Here is a 6,720-nt window from a genome sequence, read left to right on the forward strand (position 1 = left end):
ACAACTCGACATTACTCACTTTCATCAGTCAGATGACAGTCCCCGAGCCACGTCTACCCAATTGGTTATTAGGGCAGAGAACTGGTTGCTAAAAAAGAATGGGAATCACAAAATCCTCCCTGTCTGTCTCCCCCTCTCTCTTTGTATCTCTCTATGTCTCTCCCCATCCCCTGTCTGTATCTCTCTATGTCTCTCTCTCTCCCCCTCTGTATCTCTCTATGTGTCTCTCTCTCCCCCTCTCTCTGTATTTCTATGTCTCTCTCATTCCCCCCTCTCTGTATCTCTCTCTGTCTCTCTCTCTCCCATCATCTCTCTCTGTATCTCTGTATCTCTCTCTCTCTCTCCCTCCCTCCTGTCTCTCTGTATTTCTCTCTGACTCTCTCTCCCTCTCTCTCTTTTTATCTCTGTCTCTGGCCCAGCCTCTTCTCCATCCCCTGCCATCACCCTTACCTTTTCAGGCAAGGCCTTCGCAGCTCTCCGCACCATAGCAGAAACTTGGGGGCCCCCTCTGTCCTCCCTACAAAGATGTTCTCTGGGCCTCGACAGGGAGACACATAGCAGGGAAGGGAAGGGAAGAGAGGGAGGGAGGGAGGGAGGGAGGGAGGGAGGGAGGGGGTGCGACAGGGGTTTGAGGCTGGTTTGAGGCTTCCTGCCTGAAGGAAGAAAGCAGGAAAGCCAGGAGCCACGCACACTCCACTGGACCCCTGCTGTGGAGTTCTCCTTCCCTGCCTGCCAAAGGCAGGGGAATGATTAAATCCCCAGATCTTCCAGGCGAAACCGAAGGAAGGCCGGCCATCCTCCCTCCTGCCCGTTTCTGCCCCCCGAAGCCTCCCCAGAGCCCCTTTTCTGCCAGAGGCCGAAATTTTCATGTAGGCTCCGTGAACTGCCAGAGCGCCCGCCTGGGAATCAAAGGTGGTGCTGGTCAAAGGCGATCCCGAGGCTCCAGTTGCCTCCATCTCCCACTCACCGACCAGATTCGGATAGCACCGGTTAGTGGTTGGTCTTTCTGACCTCAGGGCCTGTGGTAGTGCTAGGCCAGGCATGATTTGGACCAGGTGAGGGATGGAGGGTTCCCGCTCGGCAGACCCAGGCAGCCTCATTGCCAGGTGTTCTTTGGAGGGAGCCCCAAGAGCGGCTGGCAAGGGGGATAAGCAGTGGCGGCAGGCGAGGTTAGTTTGCAGGGTGGCTGGGGGAGGGGGAGGTCAAAGCCAGGCTCAGGCAGGCCCCACCCAGCCCTAGAAGTGCCGGCTGTGAGGGCTTCCCGGCGGGGAGCTGGCTGCCTACCTGCCAAATATGGCCCTCGGGCATCTCTGCCTTCCAAATGCGCAGTTTCTTAGAAGCAATATGGAGCTTCCAAGCTCCTAGATCCTAATTTTAAGGAGCAGAAATCTGTTGAGTGTAATCAGGGCTGGGAGGCTGCCATGTTGGTTTTACATCCAGCAGATGGCGCTGTTTTTCAATGTTTTTCAATGTTTGTCAATGTCTTTCAATGTTTTCAATGTTTTTCATGTTTTTACCTATCACAGGTGTGACATGTATATAATATAGGTATATAAAAACACGCCCATAGTCGAATGTAACGTTGTGTCAAAATTTGAAAGCAATCGGTGAAGAACTTTTGGAGATGTGCGGTTATGTACAAATGGACATTTACATTTTTATTTATATAGATAATGGCAATAGCACTTAGACTTGTATACCACTTCATAGTACTTTACAGCCATCTCTAAACAGTTTACAGAGTCAGCATATTGTCCCCAGCAATTTGAATCCTCATTTTACCAATCTTGGAAGGATGGAAGGCTTGAGCTGGTGAGACTTGAACTGTTAAACTGCTGGTAGTCAGTAGTCAGCAGAATTAGCCTGCAATACAGGGGTGGGATTCAAAACCCATCGCTACTGGTTCGCTTGTGAGCATGCTCATGCGCATAATGCTTTTGCGCATGCACAGAAGCATCTAGGCGGGTGGGTAGAGCCAACAGTAGCAACTCATCACTGCTGCAATACTGCATTCTACCCACTGTGCTATCACAGCTTCTAATCCCTGGGTATGTATCATGTGAGTATATATCAGCACAAAATGACCATACTGAATATCAAATTAAGACTCACATTACTTTTATAATCAGTTTTTCTTCTGATGTGATTGTTTTAGTTGAGTCTAATATCTAAAAACCTGGGGATTAATGTAACAATTCATATGTATATGAAAGGAATTATGTGCAGGAAATTGCTTTAATAGATGAGTTATATCTAACATGCTACAAACATAAAGCAGAACTACTTGCTCCTTCTTTAGTCTAACCTTCTCTAATAAAGGGGATTTGTTCCCCTTTATTAGGGGAACAACAAATGATTGAAATGTAGACTAGAAAGATAGTCAGTGCCTAATTACTTTGAATCTGCTTAAATTTCCAATGCTAGATTAAATGAATCATGAGGAATTTGCTCAAAGTCTGATTGAACATTTTTGGGAAACAAATGTCCCAAATAAGGGAAAAATTATGAAATTAGCAATAGCACTTAGATTTATATACCACTTCATAGTGCTTTTATAGCCCTCTCTAAGTGGTTTACAGAGTCAGCACATTGCCCCCAACAATCTGGGTCCTCATTTTACCCACCTGAGAAGAATGGAAGGCTGAGTCAAGGATGGAAGGTTGAGCCGGTGAGATTTGAACTGCCAAACTGCAGCTAGCAGTCAGCTGAAGTAGCCTGCAGTGCTGCACTCTAACCTCTGCGCCACCTTGGCTCTTTTAAATTAAAGTTACTCTGAAATTAATATTGAGTGCTATCTAACAAAATGAAATTCAATGGTGCAAAAAGTAAGGTTCTATATTTAGGCAGGCAAGAAAAACAAAATCCACAGGTACAGAATATATGGCACCTTGCTCAATACTAGTAACTGTGAGAGAGATCTTGGAGTCCTAGTGGACAATCACTTAAATATGAGCCAGCAGTGTGCTGCAGCTGCCAAAAAACCAACACAGTACTAGGCTGCATAAACAGAAGGATAGAATCAAGATCACATGAAATGTTAATACCATTTGGTATGGCCACACTTGCAATATTGCATCCAGTTTTGGTCACCACAATGTAACAAAGATGTTGAGACTCTAGAAAGAGTGCAGAGAAGAGCAACAGATATGATTAGGGGACTGGAGGCTAAAACATATGTGTTCTGACCTGCCTGAGACAGTAAAAAGCTATCAAAACCTTCTTTTTATTTCAATGGCTGTGAATTCTGTTCTTTTACAGCCCATAATGAGTCACAAATACTTTGTAAAGAGTCCGACAGAAAGCTGCCACAGTCCTTTAGGATAAGGCTGAAAAGCACCCACCTTTATCTCCCTTGACACACTGCCAAAGACCTAATTGGCAATTAGCTTTGCAAGGCCACACAGAGCACAGAGTCAAAACAGAGCTTCAGAATTTAAACTAACCAGAACGAACAAAGTTGCTTCCTGCAAAGGCTCACATGCCTTTGCCCCTCCTTTATGTCTTATGGAGAGGCCAATCATCTCCAACCCCCATTCCTGAGTTTCCCCTTTTGTCTTAACTGTTCTTGCCTTCTGGCAGCTCTGCACTTACAGACACTGGGAACAGGCTCCCCCTGTTCCTCTGCCTCATCAATGTCCAACTTTGGAAGCTCTACAGGCAGCACATAACTCCCAGATGCCCTGGCCCCCTCTCTGCCTCCAATGCAGAGTCCTCATCTGAGCCTTCCCCAGGCTCCAGGACTGGCCCATGTTCCTCCCCAACCTTCTCACTGTCCGACTCTGCTGTCGGCTCTGCAGGCTGCTGGTGGACCACAACAATATGAAAAACAGTTGCAGGAACTGGGTATGTCTAGTTTAATGAAAAGAAGGACTAGGGGAGACATGATAGCAGTGTTCCAATATCTCAGGGGCTGCCACAAAGAAGAGGGAGTCAAGCTCTTCTCCAAAGCACCTGAGGGTAGGACAAGAAGCAGAGACCTGAAGACCAGTGAGCACGCATGCACAGCAGAGCTGAATTAGGGCAATGGCTCGCATGTCATCAGAGAGGGCACTGCATGCCACCTATGGCACGCATGCCATAGGTTTGCCATCACAGTGCTAGACCAACTTGGAATAAAGTTGATTGAGTTTATCTAACAAATGTCTAACTTATTTCTCATTATTCTTCACAGTGAACTTGCAAGTAAATCAAATATTGAAAGAATGTTCCAGAAAAGAATATCAATATCTGCTTTTCATCAATTATTAATGTGAACAATGGATTTAAGTTACAAAAGAAAAATAGTATCAATTCAGTGTTTCAGACTGATTAATCAAAATAACTCAGTTTCAAAGAATTTTGAGAATTTAAAAGACTTTAATGTTATCATTTTAACCAAAATGCCAAATCAAATTGCTTTTGTTTTATAAATAGTTTGAAGCTGATGCTCCCATACACACCCATATACAAGGTTCACCAATGTCCATTAGGTTGTTGATTAAGCCATGTGTATATTTTGGACTTCTCAAAAAATGGCATTTTATTTATCTAGCTTTGTTATTTTAAAACTTACCAAACCTATGAAACTTAATTATGACAAACAAGTGCCTTTAATTTTGATCATCCTCTCTCTCTCTCTCTCTCTCTCTCTCTCTCTCTCTCTCTCTCTCTCTCTCTCTCTCTCTCTCTGTGTGTGTGTGTGTGTGTGTGTGTGTGTGTGTGTGAATTGCTTTCAATGTGCTGATTGACAATCAGCTGTGCCATGCGATCTTCGGTAGTATTTTTTTACTACTGGTTCCGGTGAATAGATAGTAAAAACTGCTTTAAAAAAGCTTCCAACGATCACAGCTGTGCCACACAATTGTTGAAACTTTTTTTTACTTTTTTTAAAGCATTGATTTGGTGGGTGTGGCTTGGTGGGGGATGGCCAATAACATTTTATTAATCTTAGCAATAATATGTTCATTATTTCCACACAATAACATTTCCAATTCATTTTTAACAAAATCAAACTCTTTTCATCCAATTTAAATCTTTCTTCCAGTTGGTAAGTAAACCAATTGCAAACATAACCTTTTGATTCAAGTTCTTCCCTCAGCTTTAATATTGGGTCACTCAATATTAGATACATGAAAGATACAAATTTTTCACACATCAACCAATCTGACTTCATAGAGTATAAAAATTTTAATGAACTATAAGGAGTTTCAAAGTTATTTTTCTCAATTGAAACTGTATTTTCTTCAACACTTATTTAGTTTGATCCTTGTATACTATAATAATTTATCAGTTCTCTTCTAGATAATGCTTCAAAAAGTGAAGCCCATAGTTTGTACAAGCATGTGGCCTGTGAAAAACTCCTTTCCAGTGCTGGAGTTCCTAGAATAAAATGGGCAAAATCTTCAAGTCTGTTTGTTGTTTGCATTTTGGGAGATTAAGGGACAAAAGATATGATCCAGAATACTTGATGAACCATTCCATCCCATTAAGCCCACCCTACTTATACCAGCAGATGAAGTCTGCTGAGGACCTGTCAGTCAAGGAATTCTGACTGATGGGATCTAGGACAAGAGCCTTATCTGTTGTAGTGCCAGCCTTCTGGAACATCCTGACTTCTGGGAGGGGAGGTTTGCTCCTATCTTCCTATCCTTTTGCAAAGGCTTGAGGACCTGGCTCTGCCAGTTGGCCTGGGAACCAACAGGACAACCTCCCAATTCTCACTCAAGCAAAATCCTATGCTATTTTATATCAGCATTCATTTGATTTAAAATGAAGCTCAAAATAGATGTCTAAGAAATCATTGATAGAGCAATAGCAATTTCAGTGATGGAGCCAAAACTAAAAATTCCATCTTGAAGAAAGTAAGAAGAATCATTATCAGTAAGAAATCAGATAGATGATAGATGATAGATAGACAGACGGACAGCTAGATAGACAGATGACAGATAGATAGATAGATAGATAGATAGATGATAGATAGATAGATAGATAGATAGATAGATAGATAGATAGATAATGGATATAGATATAGATGATTAAAACAATATGATGAGAGATAGAGAGAGGTAGAAAGAGATGATAGAGATGATAGAGAGGGAGAGGGAGAGAGAGGGGGGAGAGAATGGCAGCCAGTATAGTGTATTGCTTAAGGTGCTGGACTAGGAGTGGAGAAATGCAATATATAGTCCTCCATCAGGAAAATGGATACCAGTTGGGTAACTTTGGGCCAGCCATTCTCTCTCACTCCAAGGGATTTTTCCTATATAATTACATGTATTTCCTTCATAAATTAAGAACTTGAAAATCATTGCTCTATCAGCCTTAAATGATTGATTGGGGATGATGATGATGATAATAATAACAATAATATATACACATATAGAAAGAGTTCTAGACTAGGAACAGAGAGAGATGCAAGTTCTATTTCTCTTTTATGCATGGTAAGCCAGATGGATGACTCTGGATCTGTTGCTTTCTCTTAGCCCTAGACTGAAAAAAGTCATTAAAATTTCTCTATCACCCAGTACTGGATCAGCTTGATGGTTAATAGTCCTTAAACCTTAATGAAGAGATCACACATACTTAGACACAGACACACTTCATATGGTGATGTGCATGGACTAATAGTGATTGCTATTCTACTAGTTATTATTGCAGATTCTAGCCCAGATTTTCAGACTCAGTTGCAAAAATCAAATATTTGCTCAGATGTGTAGTCTTGAAAATTAACATCATGGACCT

Source organism: Pantherophis guttatus, chromosome 4 (genome assembly GCF_059756535.1).
Source record: "Pantherophis guttatus breed Tessera chromosome 4, ASM5975653v1, whole genome shotgun sequence".
Classification (NCBI taxonomy): domain Eukaryota; kingdom Metazoa; phylum Chordata; class Lepidosauria; order Squamata; family Colubridae; genus Pantherophis; species Pantherophis guttatus.